Source organism: Haliotis asinina, chromosome 9 (genome assembly GCF_037392515.1).
Source record: "Haliotis asinina isolate JCU_RB_2024 chromosome 9, JCU_Hal_asi_v2, whole genome shotgun sequence".
NCBI lineage: Eukaryota > Metazoa > Mollusca > Gastropoda > Lepetellida > Haliotidae > Haliotis > Haliotis asinina.
The window spans coordinates 42,768,133-42,787,872 of NC_090288.1; the positions used below are offsets into that span (position 1 = coordinate 42,768,133).

General features: G+C 39.4%; 1 long non-coding RNA gene across 1 annotated transcript; it reads left to right on the forward strand.

Annotated features, from left to right (window-relative positions):
• Nucleotides 1-5,165: 5,165 nt before the first annotated feature.
• LOC137296620 (uncharacterized) lies at nucleotides 5,166-9,450 on the forward strand. Its single transcript, XR_010957653.1, has 2 exons — nucleotides 5,166-5,267; nucleotides 7,285-9,450. It is a non-coding gene; the product is annotated as an uncharacterized lncRNA (long non-coding RNA).
• Nucleotides 9,451-19,740: the final 10,290 nt, after the last annotated feature.

Genomic DNA, 19,740 nt, shown 5'->3' on the forward strand with positions numbered 1-19,740 from the left:
TGAAACAAAAGCACTCAAACAACGCCGTGGAATATTTCAATGGCGGATCGGATCAGATCGGTGAGATGGCACATGTTTCACACACCTCAAGTACGTCCTAACAATTTATTTTAGATTATGAAACTATCACTATTACCTGCAAACACCTTTCGCCTGATGGTAAATTCCCCTCATAAAAATTAAAGGTGTATGTGAAAGACGGTGTTGAGCAATATCTAGACACACTTCAAACAACGGCGTGTAGTATTTCAATGGCGCATCAGATCAGATCGGCGATCTGCCACATTTTTCACACACCCCAATTAAACCCCAACATGTTTTTAAGTCACAAAACTATCACTATTGCTTGCAGACACCTCTCAACTAAAGGTATATTTCCCTGCTAAAACATAAAGGAATGTGTGAAAGAAGCTTTTATTGACGAAACTCAGTCTATCTTCGCTGTGTACCGATAATTGAAGCCAGAGAGTTACAAGATGCCGACTTGAAACTTTACTACAAACATATTTTCTTATACTGACACTAATTACAAATATGTGACTAGAACTGAAGTAACAGAACAGGTGACTTACCTTCTACGTGTAGGTTCCGAGTTGTCACAACACTCAGCGAATGTAATCAGCTGTTTAAAATGAACCGAGCTCAATCTTAAATACTAAGCTGCCGCCATATTGTCTCCACTGGTCACGTGACAAAGCGAGACATACGTTCAGCGGTTTTTCGAGGAGTTTCACCTCCCCTCTCTATATAGGCTCCCTGCTTAAAGGGGTGCAAATGCATAAATCACTCATTGACATCGTTTTAAGTGAAACCCCGTCATTAAAGCGCTCATTTCGATTTTTAATTACCTTAAATCGACCTTTTTGACAACAGTGCACAATTCTCAAACGCAAACGAACTTTCAACCAATCAGAGAGGCGCCTCTCCGTGACGTAATGGTAGGTATAGATATGAGGGTCTGTGCAGAATTCATCTACATTTCAGGGGGTAAACTATTTCGTTTACAGGTTTGTACAGACCTGAAATCGCGAAAGCTGTTGTGAAAAGTGAAAGCTCTGTGTTCTCACAATCTACTATCCTTTAGTTTTGTCTCCTGCTTTGCCTAGTTTCCGAGTTACAACCCTTGTTTTCATAGACGATTCAAAATCACTTGGTGTCGCTAGGTTGTAATCTGTCTTAGGTGGTATAAACCTACACGTTATTTGTCATCATTCACCTGATGCCCTTAATGAATTTATAACAGGTATAATTAGTGGTGATTGCCTGACAAAAGTGACACAAGACAGAAGCCCCACAGACAAAAGCCCCATAGCTTTAAAAACACATGAGACAGAAGCCCCACAATGTTTTCTCAAGGTGGAGGTGCTTGGTCTTTTGATCTTGGTGGTTAATTAAGACACTTTACAAGTGTCAAGTGTTGTTTTTTTTTCAATGATGGTCTAGCGGGGGAAGCAAGACAAATAATTGTGAATCATGGAATAGCGGATTCAAGAAGTTGATTGGTCGGTCACCCAACAGTGTGGCGTGTCATGCAAGGATTTCAACGTGACCATTCTCTTGCAGACACTCGGCTTCTCCAATTTGCCAGGGGTGACAGACCCCTGGTCTGAACGAAGAAGGCCCATGTCCAACATGCAAACAGACTCCAAAACCTGTGTGGAAAACAATGTAGCAAATGTTCCAGAATTTCTTAAGGATGTTGGACACGCTGTTACATACATACATACATACATACATACATACATACATACATACATACATACATACATACATACATACATACATACATACATACATACATACATACATACATACATACATACATACATACATACATACATACATACATACATACATACATACATACATACATACATACATACATACATACATACATACATACATACATACATACATACATACATACATACATACATACATACATACATACATGGTTCTCATTTTGGCATTTCTTCTCTGGGTCGATCAAGGGATCAACCGATATCATTCTTATTGATTAATCTCTTTTATGCGGATTTAAATGGGGATTTGTCAAAAGGTAGTGTTTATGTATGTACATTTACTAATCTATATGTACAACAGACAACACTATTCTTTGCATGCTATTTATAAACATTTATAACATTCTTCATGACAACCGTGACAATCCAATATAATATTTGGTGTCATGTACATAACCAGCAATGCAAAATTAAAGTATTACAGACTTACAAGATAATTAATATCATATTAATATAACTTTACATAGCATGGTATGAACTTTTACATTTAATGTCAGCATAGTTAAAGTCCAAACAAATGTGACATGCAGTCAGCAAACTCCATTGGAGTTTTTGTACTATTTTCAAGTAGAGCCTTCTGACGTTGGATTTCATCGTCGATTTGTCGGTAATATTTCTTCTTTTGAAGAATGTACATATTCATGCAATATGACCTTGTCTTAAAATCTCACTTGTATTAACAATTTACATATTCAAGCGAAGATAAAAAAATAATGGTAAAAAGTAAAACTTAAGACCTTCTTGGTAGAGAGTTGGCATGGGTGTGGTGTCAGTCTTGACCATATCTTTCAAGTTGTCCACTGTGATCTTGTTATGGTTTGCCGGATGGTTGTGGGTGTTTCGATATGTCGTAATAAGATCATGTCATATATATTGGTGGCTGTCAACAAGTTGATTTTTTTCAGTGACATCTTTTAAACACGTTTCATTGGTGAGTTGATGTCAGGGGGCCTGTCTGTTAATCTGTCCCTGGGCCGTGAGTTAAGTTCAGTCATAGTCATGTGACAACCCCTTTCCTTAAAACAGCATCACTAATCCTAATCCCCTAAGGCTGCCTGCACTGTGGGAATATACCATACTGAATACACTCTTTCGTGTCTCTGCCTATGTAAAAACAACCGCCAATACATTTATTGATTCCTCATTATTGGCTAACTAAATTACTTTTTAAAAAGAATGACGCACATAATGCAATTAGTTGCCAGGTGGGCTTTCTTGGGTAAAGAAAGAAACTATACAGCAATGTGAAAAACCTGAAACGATACATCACGTTTTCGTATATTAGACTGTTAAAAGACACATCACATGGGAAATCTGCAGATGAATTATATATCACTTGTTTTTATGGACGTTGATGGATACATTCCTCGAACAAGGTAAAAAGCCTGGCATTGCTCCTATAACTTTAATTTGTTTTTATTTTAATATTTGCATTTTGGGTTTATTACGTTGCCGTAGCTGTCAACAGAATCATTGTTTTCGTTGTGAAGTGTAAAAGCAAACTATAAAATGTCTAGATATCACATTCCAGTTGTACATTCGCAGATCGCTTCTTTTTATTAAGTTTCAAAATGCATACAAGTATGATTATAAAGTAATTAGGATTATGAGACCAAATATGAAGACGTATATTGACAAGTGTCTAATACTGTTGAGTGAACGTTACAAACCAACTAAATTTAGCAAGTGAAGAAATTTATCGCGGAGTATTTTCACTTCGACCCCGACCTCGCTTATGTTACAGGTTGTCGTGCAAACTCCTTTTGGTCATGATTCAAACACATATTTAACTACTAGTAGGAGGTAGTTTTGATTTTCTAACTTGATGAAAACGAACCATAATCTCATTAATTCAAATGGACTTCAGTCCTTGACTTCACGATTTTCGCCCTGTCTGAGGATGAATGCTGTTTAAGTTTGTTTTCACAGACTTACAAAATCAAAATTACTTTCTACTAGTAATAAAATATGTATTTTATTGATGGACATTAGGATTTTACATGACATTGCTTAAAATATAACAATTAATTTCACTCTTGGAAGCGAGGCAGGGGTCGTAATATTGTCACTTCGACCACAACCTCGCCTACGAGGAAGAAAGCGTTATATTCAAGCACAATCCTCTTGGTCAGCAATGTGTAATAAGCAGTCTTCATTTTATAAACTCGATGAAACTTGAACTCCAATTTTTATCCTGGAAGCGTGGTAGGGGGGCGAACCATCCGATGTAGTATATACCACAGGCTTCCACAACGCTCGCTTCGCACACACAAACAAACAATTCAAGCACAAACTACGGGGTCCGATGGAAATCTGTGCATAGTGACACCATCTCTCGACCCTAAGGAGCAAAGTTTTTGGTGAAGTCGACAAATCTGCAAAATGACGAGCTTCCTGCACATTTCCTATACAACTAACTGAAAATCGTTCCTTCTATGACGTCAACGCAGGGCTCTGGCGACAGTTACGTAACCTGTTTGTGGTTTCGTTTGAGGGCGAGAGAAAAGCAGACGGCATTTTAGCAACTTTTAAGCGGTTGGTATTTATTAACCACAAGTTTTTTTTGTTCTGTTTTTTTTTTGTTTTTTTTTTAAACAAAACAAAACGGTGTTCCGTTTATGACTAACCAGGGTAAAAAGAGTACAAAAAAACTGAGTTTATTCGTTCTTAAAGTCATTAAAGAGATCAAGTATAATATTGATCAAATCTTGCCTTGCTGAGGAGGAGCCTGTCCGAACTGCTTGTAAAGCACAGACAGAATCACTGAAAATGACCGCTAATACAGGTCTAAAAAAATTAATCCATCGCAAAGCTTCAGTGATGGCCGTAAGTTCAGCAGAAAATACTGACAGTATTGAGTAGGCTACGTGTCTTCCTGAATGTGCTGAGTTCGAGAAATCAGCGCCAGACCAATTCTGCACATGGGGGACAAAACGTGCCTTCCAGGGTCACCACATTGTGGTACTTCTGGGCCAAAGTTCTGTAAAAGGTTTTCAAAGGTGTCTTCTCGATTTCTTCCAAACCAAACTTTCAGGCTGATATGTTTTGAAAACAAAACAAACTATAATGAATGTTTAATTTATGCCCCTAATAGCTTATGATTATGATCCTGGTGATGCCATTGGTTTTTTTTCAATCAGTTATGAAACTAAAACGGACCCGACATTTACTTAGCCAAATAAATGGCAAGAAAATAAACTGCCAGACTTTCTTTGTTAGCGACATTGCATGTTGTATGTAAAGCATTGCCTCCCTTAGCAAGCTCTGCACTGGGTTGCCTGTTCTCTAGCGCTTGCGACCCTTGCCCGACCTATTTTGCACAGCCGGTCGGCGGTAAAGAGCGGGGATACCAGTCTAAATCCCGACTCTCCTGACGGTACCAGCTCGAGGCAAACTTTAGTACCCAAACTTTAGCCTTTCGTTTCAAGGTTAAGATATTTTCTGGAAGCTACGCAAGTACACAAGGTAGGTTTCCTCAGAACAGAGTGAGGACATTTGCCAAAACCTGAGTAAACAAGCACGTGTTACGGTTTCTCTGACTCACAAAGCTCTTTGTAGATGATTCTAAGGGAGGTACATGACAAGCGGGGTGGGTGGGTTGGTGTGTGTGTGGAGGGATAGGGGTGTCACTTTGTACACTAATTTTGAGGGCAGGTGGGGGTGGAGGGAAGTCATTCACATTGTACATGCAACTTCATAGCTCTCCCTAGCCATAAATTATGAACATTCCCTAAGGGTTCCATGCCTCCAGACAGGGAGACATTGTAATCATTTGGTTTATCCGTTTTGGAATTTGTCCTACCCAACCTTGACGCAGTAGGGTATAGATACAGAGAAACTCGCCCAAGTGTGTACTGATATCAGTTATATCAACACTACATCAGTTTATAAAGTTAAAATGGTTACAAATATTGTGATATTTTTACCTTTATCAACGAGTGCTGAAATAATTGATATCACACACCAGGATGGGATTCTATTTATCATCCAAAATCAAATTCATTAGTTTTCATTGAAAACTTTACATCTCTCAACATGTACTATCATTAGACTTGCAGTGCAGCAATGTCATACCATTGTGATCTCATCAAGTTCATGATGTCAAAGCATTGTCAGGGCACTGTACTGAATCTGTCAAAAGTATGTCTCCAAGGAGATCGCACATGATCTTGCAAACATCTCCTGTGGAACACTGTTTTCGATGATAAACCCATACAGTCATGCCATAATAGAACAAATTAGACTTTTTATTTTATTAATTTCTTTCAGTTCATTTAATAAGTGTTTTCACATGAAAGAGTAGTTAAGTCCAGTACTAGTCAAAGGCGACTAATGGTATTGGGTGGTCGGGCTTACTGACTTGGTTGGCACGTCACCGGTTTCAAATTGCGCAGATCGATGTTCTTTCTGTTGATCACTGGATTGTCTGGTCAAGAGTCGATTATTTACAGAGCGCCATGATATAGGTGGAATATTGCTGAGTGTGGCGTAAAACTAAACTCGCGCACTCACTCAGTCCTGCAACCTGGATGATTTCCCTGCACTGATGCATTTGTCAAGTATATACAACAGATTGTATGAAATGTATGATTTTCAATGAAGTGCATATGGGTGTATGCAAATGTTAGCATGTGGGTGAGTGAATTTAGTTTTACGCCACTTTTCATTTTGCAATAATCCAGCAATATTGCCGCGGACACCCGAAAATGAAATGGGTTTCACATATTGTACCCAAGTTTGGAATTGAACCCTGTCAAGTGAATTCTTTAACCACTAGGCTACCCAACCACCCCTATTTGCGTATTATGTGATGAACATAAACACCATATTATCTTACTGTACGCTTACAACAAGGCAACTCCGCTAGTCGTAAGAGGCGACTATTTTGGGATTGGGTGGTCAAGCTCGTGGACTTGGTTGACACATGGCATTGGTTCCCAATTGTGTAGATCGATGCTCATGCCGTTGATCACTGTATTGTCTGGTCCAGGTTCGATTATTTACAGACTGCCGCCATATATCAGGGAAATTGCTGAGTACGACTAGTGTGTTTTGGGGTAATGTGGAACACTTTCATGGATAGTTAAACAGACATGTACAAGTCAGTTTCAGATTATGTAGTTAAACATTTGTATTTTGGTCTTTAGTGTTAAATCGAATGAAGTTCTATTTTATGGTCATTTTATAGTAGTAAATCACTCACTCCAAGAAGTGCAAGTTCATTCATTATGGGGGTGGTAGGGTAGCCTAGTGGTTAGTGCTTTTTCATCATGCCATCGACCCAGGTTCGATTTCCCACGTGGACACAATGTGTGAAGCCCATATCTTGCGTCAGTAATGATATTGCTAAAATCGTACTCACTCATGGAAGTAAGAATATTTGTTTTGTGACAAATGAATGGAACTGAACATTATTTCAGATGTATAAGATAGGAGCGGGTGAGTTTAATGTCGGTTTTATTTTATTTTTTTTTTGTTACAGTGATGCCACCAAAGAACCAGAAGATGTAGACAGACAGGTGGACGGGTAACACCTCCATTAAACATGGAACTGAGGAAGCCAACCTTGCTCCTACATGTACTACCAAACAGAATGAGACTTGCAGCAAATCTATTAGGCAGTGACATTTGCGCATTCTCTAATGACAGATGGTTGAGACATTCAAGTGATCAGATTAATTCAGACACAGTGAACACAGACATGGGCGTATATCCGCATCATGTTGGTGAATATCACGTGGTTGCTTGTGTTAACTCAGTTGATGTCTGAGAAACTGGTGGACAAGCAAGTGCTGAGAAAGATTTGAAGATCATTGCTTGTATGATGAGGAAGAAATTCTTGCTACTCATCTGTAGATATCTTGAGAGACAATCAGGTACAAAAAATATTTTGCTGTAACAGATTTTACCCATTCTCATGAAGTGGCAACTGAAGTAGAGAAAAAATAATATATGCAAGCCAAAAGCTTAGTATGAGTATATTTCAGCGAAACAGAGGGAAAAAACACACCATATGAAGCAGAAACTGGTTAAAGAGCAATAGATGTCCAACACACACATCAAGGATTTGCTATACTTGTCATAGGAAACCTTTGTCTGGGTAAATGCCTGTAGCTGCAACTGTTAACAGGTTTGAACTGAGCACTGTTCCTCTGCAACTAAATGAACTGGAGCAACACTTGATTGCATTGAATATCCCTTTCATGCAAATGATGGCATTACCAAAAAGGGTGCACAACATGGTATGGGACCTGTACTGTGTGCTCCTTCCAACATTGAGAAAAGCACAAGTATGTAGATGATCAGAGTGAAACAAAAGAGAAAGATTATTTACAAGGACATCAAAATATGAGTTTGTCAACAAAAATCATGCAGGGATTGCTAACAAATACCAAGAAGTACAGACATAGGAGTTTCAAGACACTGGGCTAATCATATGCCTTTTTTTGAAGAGGATGATCCAGATACAGACACATTGTCTGATGTTGATAAGCACACATTAATCACAGAAACTGAGCATGAGGTATCTGACAAACATAAAGGATTACCCACCGATGTTCATCAAGAGATACTTGACAAGATAACCTGTATTGCAATAGCTGAGGAAAGTAAGTTTTGTCCAGCTGTTGTCAGACAAAACCAAAAGAAGCTGGATTACTTCTAGTACTGTTCCCATCAGGTTTGCCGAATTACATTAAGACCATGAAGAGAGAATACTTGTACAGTAGCCACACAGTGTATCAAATATATTCAAAAGGAATGTCCACTTTTACGATTTGGTAAGCTGTGTTCTGATTGGTCAGTTTCAAAGGTTACTTTGCGTGACCACCAAGGTCTTGTTAGACTCACTAGTGGTGTGTATCGAAAAGTACTGAGGCTAAGTTTACTTAGACTGGTGTGAGATGGCCAGAAATAACTGAAACAATATGCTGCATTTGAACTTGTCTGGTCTGAAAAAGAATTTTTATTGTGTTGAATTCTGACACTGTTGTTAAAGCACCACACAGTGGTGTTTCTTCAACCTGATAAAGACCAGGTCAAGAGTAAAATCCTTCGTGTGCAGTATCTCGCATGTGATGTGCCATCAGCTGATGAACTGTTGTATTGTGTCAGCATGCTGAAATATTACAAAAGATATTCCAAGTTGTGTAAGAAAATTGGTACAACATGCAAATTCTGTCATCCTCCAAGCAATCAAACATTTCATTTTACAACTTGAAAGTCTCAGCATTTAAACAATGGATGATTTGCCTGAAAGTGTGAAAGAACTCAGAATCTAAGAAATGTGAACATGACAATAACAGTTTTGAAACATTTGAGACAGTTGATGCATTGTTCACTGCAATGAGTATTTCATGAGATTTGTTTAAATAAGCATGGAGGTGGAGGGGTAGCCAAGTGGTTCAAGTGTTCGCTCATCATGCTGTTCAATGTTTGAAGCCCATATTTAGTGTTCCCTGGTGTGATATTCCTGGAAAGTTTTTACCCATACACACTCACTTCAACAAGCCAAAAAGACAAATGTCACTGTGAACTGGAAGCCTAGTGATGTGATGCTACAACCCACATCTCCTCATGTTAGAATGCAGACATGCAGTATATAGTTTATGCCAATGTGACAACTACAGAATAAACAGGGAAAAACCTATTTTATTGTGTTGTCTTCTTTGCCTGTTCGTGAATATTTTATTATACCTTAAACCATAATACAGTACCTTAAAAAGTGGAGTTGTTAAAATATATACTTGTCAGAAAAAGGTATATATTTTAACAAGTCTAGGCTGTAATTGACTAATGAGATTTGTGGTCAGATTTGCTGACTTGTTAGACTCATCAGTTCCCAGTTTGGCAGATCAATGCTCTTGCTGATCACTGGATTGTCCAGATTGGAACATTTACAGATTGCACCATATAGCTGGAATATTGCCAAGAGGCATAACTCGCTCATGATGTAATTACTCACCACTGGGTCATGTGTCAAGTTCCTATGCAAATTAGCCTCATGTAAATGAGGTCAGGTCAGTTGTCTTGTCCTTGGCTGAAAGATGTGCAACATTTCGATTGGATGTTGACGTTAGATTCACAAGGAAGGTATGAAGTTTGTTCATCTTCCTCCCAGCCTGGAAAGGTGTTTAGAAGGTAACGGCAGAAGTTTTAGAATTAGTGAATTACAGGCCAGTTACACTTGGTCTAATATGAAAGAAATATAACACAAATGTTAAATTGTTGAATGATTAATATTGTATTCAATTTAGCTGAATTTATGCATTTGGTGTGGTAGATTCTGTCTGTAACCAGTTAACTGTTGGTAGCTAACCGTTTTGGTGACACAGAACTGGATGGCTGATGGTTCTGAGGACAACTTCAGACACAATGAAAATCATTTTTGACCACAGTCACTTGTCTTGGTAGTTTCTGACAGAAGCGGAAGAAAGTGGATCAGCAAATTTCACATTATCCTCTTTGGAATGATTTCACAATAAGTTTTGTACTCATTACAGTATTAGATTTAATGGCCACAACTTAAGCTTATTTTCAAATGGACAACTATAGCAATGCCGTTTAAAACACGTGTAAAGGTCCAGGGTAGAATAGGCCTTTAGCAACCATTGCTTGCCATAAGGGCGACTATACTTGTTAGAAGAGGCAACTAACAGGATCGGGTGGTCAGGCATGCTGACTTGGTTGGCAAGTCGTGTTCCAACTGGGCAGATCAATGCTTGTGCTGTTGATCACTGTACTGTATGGTCCAGACTCAAATATTCAAAGACCGCTGCCATATAGCTGGAATACTGCTGAGTGTGGTGTAAAAATAAGCTCGCTCGTTTACAACACATTCAAGGCCAAAATTCACTTGAGCCCTTATAGTCCTCTGTAGCTGCCCAGGTTTGATTCCAGCCTTAGTTATGTACAAGATCTTACAAATAATGGGAAAAAGTAGATGGTATTGAGTGACAATCAGCAGCAGCACATTAGAGAGCAAGGAAAATGCAAGTAAACAGTTGTGGTAAGGTGGGAACAGAAACTAGACACTAACACCTAAATGTTTTTATTCCCCAAAACTTCTAACCCTTATTTAAAAACATAAGCACCCCTCTTTATACGAAAAAATACTATCTATTATTAAACACAGAATCATCAAGTATAACTGAGGGTAATGGGCGGAAATCTTTCCTATGATGGAAGCAAATTTTGACTTGCATTAGTTGAGTGTCAATTTCATTTGACCTATCTGTGGCAAGTCTGGTGAAAAATTAATGAATGGGATTGAAGATCTACTCTGGAAAAGAGTACAACCACCAATTTCAAAGTCACATTTATTGTCATGAAAAGCGCAAAAAATATAATTCACAAACTGGTATAAGCCCCAATAGGCACATCAACATGATGAACATGGTGTACCATGTTTGAAGCTAGCTTGTATAGTTTAGACGATATGCTCTGGACAAGATGGCATCCTCATAGTCGCCGCCCAAGTCATGTTTTCATGGAATCTGAAAAAAAATAAAATAAAATTTGTATCTGGGCCTAACCCCCAAGATGCTCATTTAGGGATCATGTCTGACATGCATACCAAGTTTGGTTAAGCTATCATGAAAAGTTAGGGATACACTTTCGGCAAAGGATGATGGACGGACATGTGGAACTTGGTTGTTGAAGGGGATAATAAAGGTACCACACCTATTCCCTAATTGCATTCCTAATGATTTCAATATGAACAGCAATTTTTTAAAAATCTCAAAAGAATGTGTTCATGTTTGTCTGACCCGTGAAGGTCCCGGGGTAGAATGGGCCTTCCACAACCAATGCTTGCCATGAAAGGCGACTAATATGATCGGGTGGTCAGTAAAGATGGCAAATCCTCCATCAGTGATTCCTGAACACTTGTCAATCCATTTAAGAAATCCAGTCACTCAGGTACCAAGGTTATGGCGTCATCGATCTCTTAACTAACATCCTTCTACAAAGAAGCCCGAGACATCCTCTGATACAAGCTCCAAACCAGAAGAGACATCCATAAAATTCTTGCCGTTAGTGTTTATCACTTCTACATGCCTTTTAAAGACTTCAGTGAGTGAGTTAATGTTTAACGTCACATCGGCAATATCTCAGCCATATCGTGACGAGAACATTTAAATTAAATATATGCATAAGGAAAAATCTGTCAGCGGAGGACAGTAAAACAACTAGCATATCACAATTTTAAGTAAAACTAGTATGGAAAGTTAAAACTAATAGCACTATTTAGACAATACATAATAAAAACAGACTATAGATCGCCAGCAAGTGAAGGTAGATCACCACACTAGGGACCATGGGGACTTACAGTACCTTTGCTACCTGCATGGACCCTAGTTGGATTTACATCATCCCCTCAGCTGCTGGCGATTGTACGAAAGGTTAGCCAAAATTAAAACAACATGAATACTACGATTAAAAACCTGGCAGACTTAAATTTACTGTGAATGTTTGTGGACTTACGTACCCTCTCAGGAGGACAATAATTTTACAATACTTCAACCCCCTTTGAGGGTACAGCCACCAACAATTCAAGTTACTAATTCAAACTACCAATCATTAAAATACATCTATTTACAGAAACATACTATTCAAAATTCACCCAAAAAATCAATTTCTTTTAAAAAACCTATAATAAAATGAGAATTAACGTTGGTAAAAAGATCCTTCATTGTTTTAACTGTAAAATATTTATCCCTTGTGATGGAGAATTCAACACAGTCAAGCAGAATATGCTTGACCGTGACTCTCTCATCACAAGGGATGCAAAATCGAGGATCCTCACCTTTCAACAGGTATGCATGAGTATATCTAGTGTGGCCAATACGACATCGTCGTAGTATGACCTCTTCAAATCTGGATTGACAACCCAAGTGGGTATAACCAATGTAAGGTTTTATCTCATGTAATTTATTTATACCCACTTGGGTGTCCCACTTCTTTTGCATCAGATCACGGATATAAGATCTAATGGTGGCTTTGTAATCACTGTAGGGAATAAGAAGCGGTGTCACAGATTTGTTGAGTGCTGCCTTGGCAGCAAGATCGGCCATTGTGTTCCCTGAAATGCCTACATGGCTGGGTAACCAACAGAAGACGATGTCGTATTGGCCAGTAGCAAGATTATTATACAATTCAATAATGTCAATTAAAAGTGGATGTTTACATGATAAATTTTTAATCGCCTGGAGACAAGAAAGAGAGTCTGAATAGATTATATATTGTTTACGTTTAGGGTGTCTTTGAATATATTTGAGAGCTGCTAATATGGCGTTAGCTTCAGCTGTAAAAATAGAACTACTAACTGGTAATCTAGAAGATATTGTTCTGGATCCAATGACAGTGGCACAAGCCACAGCGCCACCATCCTTGGACCCATCTGTAAATAAGGATTTATAATTGCTATATTTATGTTTTAATTGATTATATTTTTGCTTATATTGTAATTCATTAGTCTCTGATTTTTTAAATGTGGTCAATGTTAGGTCTACTTGAGGCCTGACCAACTGCCAGGGAGGAGAAGAAAGAAGACGGGAGGGAGCTATGTTTTCCAGCTCAATCCCAGCAGCAGAAAGAAAAGGTGTAATTCTATGTCCCAGAGGCGGGACAAGAGAAGACTTTTTGTTGTATAAATCCTCAGAAAGGGGATTGAAAACACAGTTATATGCAGGGTTAGAATGATTAGAGTATAATTTAGTAATGTATTGTAAAGCTAACTTTATACGGCGCTGCTGAAGAGAAGGTTCATCAGCCTCAACATAGAGACTGTCAATAGGTGAAGTTCTAAAAGATCTAAGACAAAGTTTCAGACCTTGATGATGGACAGGATCGAGAAGTTTAAGATTGCTTTTGCAGGCTCCCCCGTAAACGATTGAGCCATAATCAAGTTTAGAACGAACTAGTGATCGATAAAGATGGAGAAGGGTAGCTTGATCCCCTCCCCATTTTGAATTTGAAACAACTTTCAACAAGTCAAGTGCTTTCAGGCATTTAGTTTTAAGTGATTTAATATGTGGTAAAAAAGTTAAATGTGAATCAAAGATCAGACCCAAGAACTTGGCTTCCTTCACAACTTTAATGGGCGTCCCATCTAGAGACAGTTCAGGATCTTTATGGGGTTTATATCTACGACAAAAATGTATAGTTAGTTTTCGATTTAGAAAATTTGAAGCCGTTTTCAAGACACCATTTATTTATTTTGTTTAAACAAAGCTGCAGTTGCCGTTCAATGGTATGCATATTTTTCCCACGACAAGAAATATTAAAATCATCCACAAATAACGATCCATCAATTGAATCGTTTAAAACTTTTGATAAACTATTTATCTTGATGCTAAAAAGTGTGACAGACAGAATACTGCCTTGTGGAACACCCTGATCCTGATTGTAATGATCAGACAGGGTAGAACCCACTCGAACTTGAAACTGTCTGTTATTTAAAAAGTTGGCAATAAATTGAGGCAAACGACCTCGCAAGCCGAAGTCATGTAAATCTCTTAAAATACCATATTTCCAGGTTGTGTCATATGCCTTCTCAAGATCAAAAAAGATAGACACAGCATGTTGATTATTAATCAGTGCATTTTTAACAAATGATTCCAGTCGCACTAAGTGATCGACAGTACTTCTGTTTTTACGGAAACCACACTGTATATCAGTTATAAGGTTATTTGTTTCCAAGTACCAAACAAGTCGATTATTTATCATGCGTTCCATGGTCTTGCAAACACAGCTAGTTAACGAAATCGGACGATAGTTGGATGGATCGGTATGATCACGTCCAGGTTTAGGTATGGGTACTACTATGGCGTCACGCCATGATGAAGGAAAGTTACCCGATGTCCAAATATCATCAAAAATATTTAGGAGAGTTTCTAGGCAGGATTCTGGCAAGTGCTTCAGGAGTTGATAATGTATGTTATCAGCTCCTGTAGCAGTATCATGAGCTTGATCAAGAGCAGTATGGAGCTCATGAATAGAAAAAGTTTCATTATAATCTTCCCCATTATCTGAGTTGAAATTAATAGTTTTCTTTTCTTGTTGTTTTTGATACTGCTGGAATTTAGGTAAATAATTAGAAGAGGAAGAGTGTTTAGCAAGGGTTTCACCCAGTTTATTTGCGATATCTGATTTATCGGTAAGTACTTGATCTCCATGTTTAAGATGATGGACAGTAGATTTAGTACCTTTACCTTTAATTTTCTGGACCATATTCCATACCTTGGACATGGGTGTCCGAGAATTTATTTTAGATACATAATTTTGCCAAGATTGGTGTTTGTTCTGTTTAAAAGTACACCGTGCTTTAGCATTTAAAATTTTAAATTTATTCAAATTATGCACCATAGGATGGCGACGGAAATAATGTTCTGCTTTTTTCCTTGCCTTCCTAGCTTGTTTGCATTCATCGTTGAACCATGGTTTTCTTATGTGTGGAACTGCAGAGGACTTTGGTATACACTCATCAGCTATGGAGTTCAATTCATCAGAAAAACATTTAATAGCATCAGGAACGTCAGTAAAACGTTCAGGTTTAAGCTTTTCAGCACACAGTGTTTCATATAAAGTCCAGTTAGCCTTTTTAAAATTCCGTCTTGATGATGGAGGAACATCGGATGGAGTTACAGCTTTTAATATAGTAGGAAAATGGTCACTTCCACAGAGGTCATCATGGACTGACCATTCGAATTCATTAAGTAGTTCTGAATTTGTGAGTGACAGGTCAAGAGCAGAATAGGTCCCTGTCCCAGGGTGTAAATACGTATTGGAGCCATCATTATAAATACATAAATCGTTGTCAGAACAAAAGTCCTCCAACAACTTACCTTTAGCGTTTATATTTACACTACCCCAGAGAGGGTTGTGCCCATTTAAATCTCCCATTATAATACAGGGCTTCGGGAGTTGGTCATAGAGAGCTTGCAGATTAGTTTTGGCAAACGTCGAAGACGGCGAAATATACAGCGAGCATAGCGTAAACGCTACATGTAAAGTAATTCTCACAGCAACAGCCTGCATATTATACACCTGGAAATTAATCAAGCAACACCCCAATTTTTTCTATTGGAGCAACTTTGAAGTGTTCTGACAATCAAAATATGCCGGGTTGATATAGTTTGACACTTTTTTATTCAACAGACGATCTCTGACAAACAACTTAAAGGGAAAAAGTATCAAGACTTTGCTTTATTGCAACGAAATCCAAATTCTTAAAACTGTCTTAAATTCATGAAAAAATGGACACAATTTACTATTCATCCACAGACGTTGTTGTCAGGTGTATTAACACAAATGTCACATGGAAAGAAAGAACAGTCATCTGAGAGTCTGCACACCGACTTTCATCAATATCTAGTGTGTCCTCCCTGCGCACGCACCACCGATTCCAGACGCCTCCTCATTCCTTGGATGAGTCTCCGGATCTGATTCTGGGGGATCCTGTTCCACTCCTCATGCAGGGCAGCCGTCAATTCGTTGAGATTATGGACTGGTGGGTCTCTCTGCCTCACACGACGGCCAATAAAGTCCCACAAATGTTCAATGGGGTTGAGGTCAGGGCTCATGGCAGGCCATGGAATTCTGTCAATTGCATTTTGCCGCAAAAAATCATTTACAGCATGCGCCCTGTGAGGTCTAGCATTGTCGTCCATAAATATGGGTCTCGTTGCCAGAGGATGGTTCTCAAAATGAGGTACCACAGCCCTGTCAAGAACCTCCTGTTGGTAACGAACACCGTTAAGGTTGCCACGGATGGTAATGATATCCAACTTGCAGTTCATGGAAATGCACCCCCATACCATAACGGAACCTCCCCCAAAGGCCACAGTCTCCTGGATGTTCCGTGGAGCCATTGCTGTGTTCCTCTGCCTCCAGACCCGAGTACGACCGTCCACCATGTGCAGCAAGAACCGGCTCTCATCTGAGAAATGGACCTTCCTCCAAGAGGCAATGTTCCAGTGCAAACGGTCATTACACCAGGCCAGTCGGGCTGCCTTATGGGCTGGAGACAGTCTGGGTCGCTTGATTGGCCTCCTTGCCCGGTATCCTGCAGCTTTCAGACGATTCCGAACAGTCCTGTTCGAGATGGGTCTCCCTGGAAGCCACTCCTGTCTCAACCGAGAGCTCGAGTCGAAGGACCTGCGCCGTACAAGTCTCAGTAAAGCTCTGTCCTCCCGGACTGTGGTCTTCCTGGGTCTTCCTGGTCTAGGCAGGTCTTTAACTTCATTAGTGGCCCGGTATTTTTTCAAAAGTTTTGAAATTATGGAATGATGTCGTCCGATTTGAGTCCCGATTTGTCTTAGAGACATACCAGCATTCCTCATGCCGATTATTTGCCAACGAGTGGCCTCTGATAATTTCCTACGTGCCATGACATTGAAATGAATGAAAAACCGAATGCAATCGACAACCTGCGCTTGTAAACACCCCAGGGAAAAAGTGCATTTTTCGAAAGTTGAGGTTAAAGCAATGCACGTGCGCTGTGCAAGCTTCACGCGCGTCATATCAACCCATGAAAAGCTCATGCTGTATGTCAATACATCAAAATTGAATAATCAATCATCAAAATTACTTCGTTAAACTTTGTTAAGTTTTTATGTGTCTTTGAATTTGGTGTTGCTTAATTAATTTCCATATGTATAGTATTAAGTGAAACAGGGCTTTGAATAACGTTTTGTCTGACTAGAACGGATGACCCGCCAGTGGCTCTATCACCCGGAGGTGAAAAAGAATGATATGCATTAAAATGACGAAGGTCAAATGTATCTGTTTGTTTTAAATTTGTCTCTTGGAGACATATCGCTGAAGGTGTAAACTCTTGGACTAATAGCTGTAATTCATGTAAATTAGTCCTCAATCCTCTGCAGTTCCACTGTACAATATTACTGGAATAAACTATCTTTTGGGGGGATTTATTGGGGATCTACCCCGCACTCTTTTGGAGGGCGACAAGCTATGTGCCCTAGAATGGACGTTTTCAGAAACGTCCATGTCTTCAAGAGACCCATATTTATTAAGCAATTGAATTTTATTTTGTGACCCTTTAGGAGCTCTGCCACTTTGTTGTTTTGAAGCATCAGGCTTAGGCTTAGATTTACCTTTAGCAGTTTGTTGTCTATCGGCTGAAGATTGAGACTTTGTGCGTGACTGCGAAGATGATTTGTGATCAGAAGAAGACTTTGAAGTTCCAGGAAGTGATTCCTCAGTCTGGGATGACATAGCTGGGTATAGAAGTTGTGGAGAGTCGCTGTTGACCCAAGTCAAGGTAGTTTGGCAGCTTGTAGATGATTTTGTTATTTTAGGGCTACGCACAGATGCGTTTGCTACTGTAGCATAACTTTCTGTAAGGTCAGATCTCTTCACCAGTTTTTTTGCTTCAGAAAAAGAGATATTTTGTGTATACTTTATTCTGTTTATTTCCATTTGCTCTCTCCAGATTGGACACTGTTTCGATGCAGATGAATGGTCGCCTGAGCAGTTGGTGCATTTTTTAAAATCACTGTCACAATCTTCTGTTGTGTGTGTCTTCTCACCACAGTGAGCACACACAACAGACAATGTACAGGTAGATACACCGTGTCCATATTTCTGGCATTTAAAACACCTTAGAGGGTTGGGGATGTATGTCTCAACTTGGATGTTACAGTAACCTGCCTTCACTGACTTGGGAGCATTTGGAGAAGAAAAGGAAAACAGATAGGTATTTGTTTGGATTGTTTCATTACTTTTCCGTGTTGAAAAACGCTTTACATAAAGCACACCCTGATCTTTCATTTCGGATGCTATGTCAAGTTCTGACATATCAGCAAGCAACCGATCACGATCTCTGACAATACCTTTACTTGTGTTCAGGGTCTTGTGAGCAGAGACCGTGACCGGAATGCCCACAAAAGAATCAATACCCATCAGATTGGTTGCTTGCTGCTTTTTCCCACACTCAACGAGCAGGGCACCCGAACGTAAGCGTCTAAGATTCTTCACATCTCCAGCGATACCTTGAATACCCTTAGATACTGCAAAAGGGTTCAGTTTTAATGGTGTCTTGTCAGGAGTTTCAATTACAAGGAAACGTGGCCAGTACTCAATCGATAAAGACGGTCTACGGTCAGTATCAACAGGATCAATTTCAAGTTGACGTTTTGATTTCTTGGGGGGGATTTCATAAGCCATGGGTAATGTAAATTGGTTCATCATCCGAGCTCCCCACCCACCATGGAGTATCACAAAGGACAATGCTAAAGCAAGCGGGCCTCCAGCTTGCAACACCAAGGATACTCGGATGATATACTCGAGTAGAATAATCATAAAGTAATTACTCTACCAGATTGGCCCATGGGCCACCGCCTTCTGGGCATACGACTCTAGGCAAATTACAAAACAACATAATTCAAAATCAAAGATGTTTCAGAAGCCAATAAATCCAAGTCCAAAATTTCAATTTCAAATCATATTTGTGCAATGATATATTTATAATCTATGCACAGGGCTTGGCATGACCAGCCGATTGGTTGAACCGGGCCCATTCAACCTCCCGTCTAGGTGAAGTAAGGGTCGAAGGGGTGTGTTGAGCAAAAGAAACGCAGTCACAGGTCCCCAGTGCCCTCAACCCCCAGACTCCCGTCCTCCACCGACACAGGGCCGCAACCCACGGCAAACGGGTTGGTGGACCAAATATCCCCCCGGGTCCACTACGGGGGTGTCGGCGAGCTCTTGGCGTTACCCAGCACCCACCACGAGGAGGTGGCTCGCCACGGGTGCCTTTAAAGACTTCAACCTAGACACGTTTCCACAAAGAGTATAGTTAAATGACCTGTTTTAAGATCACAGTAATGATTTAAAGCAACTGTTTGAACATTAGCATCACATGATTGTTACAGTTAAAAATTTGCCATGACAAAAGGTACATAAAATCCCCTCAGAA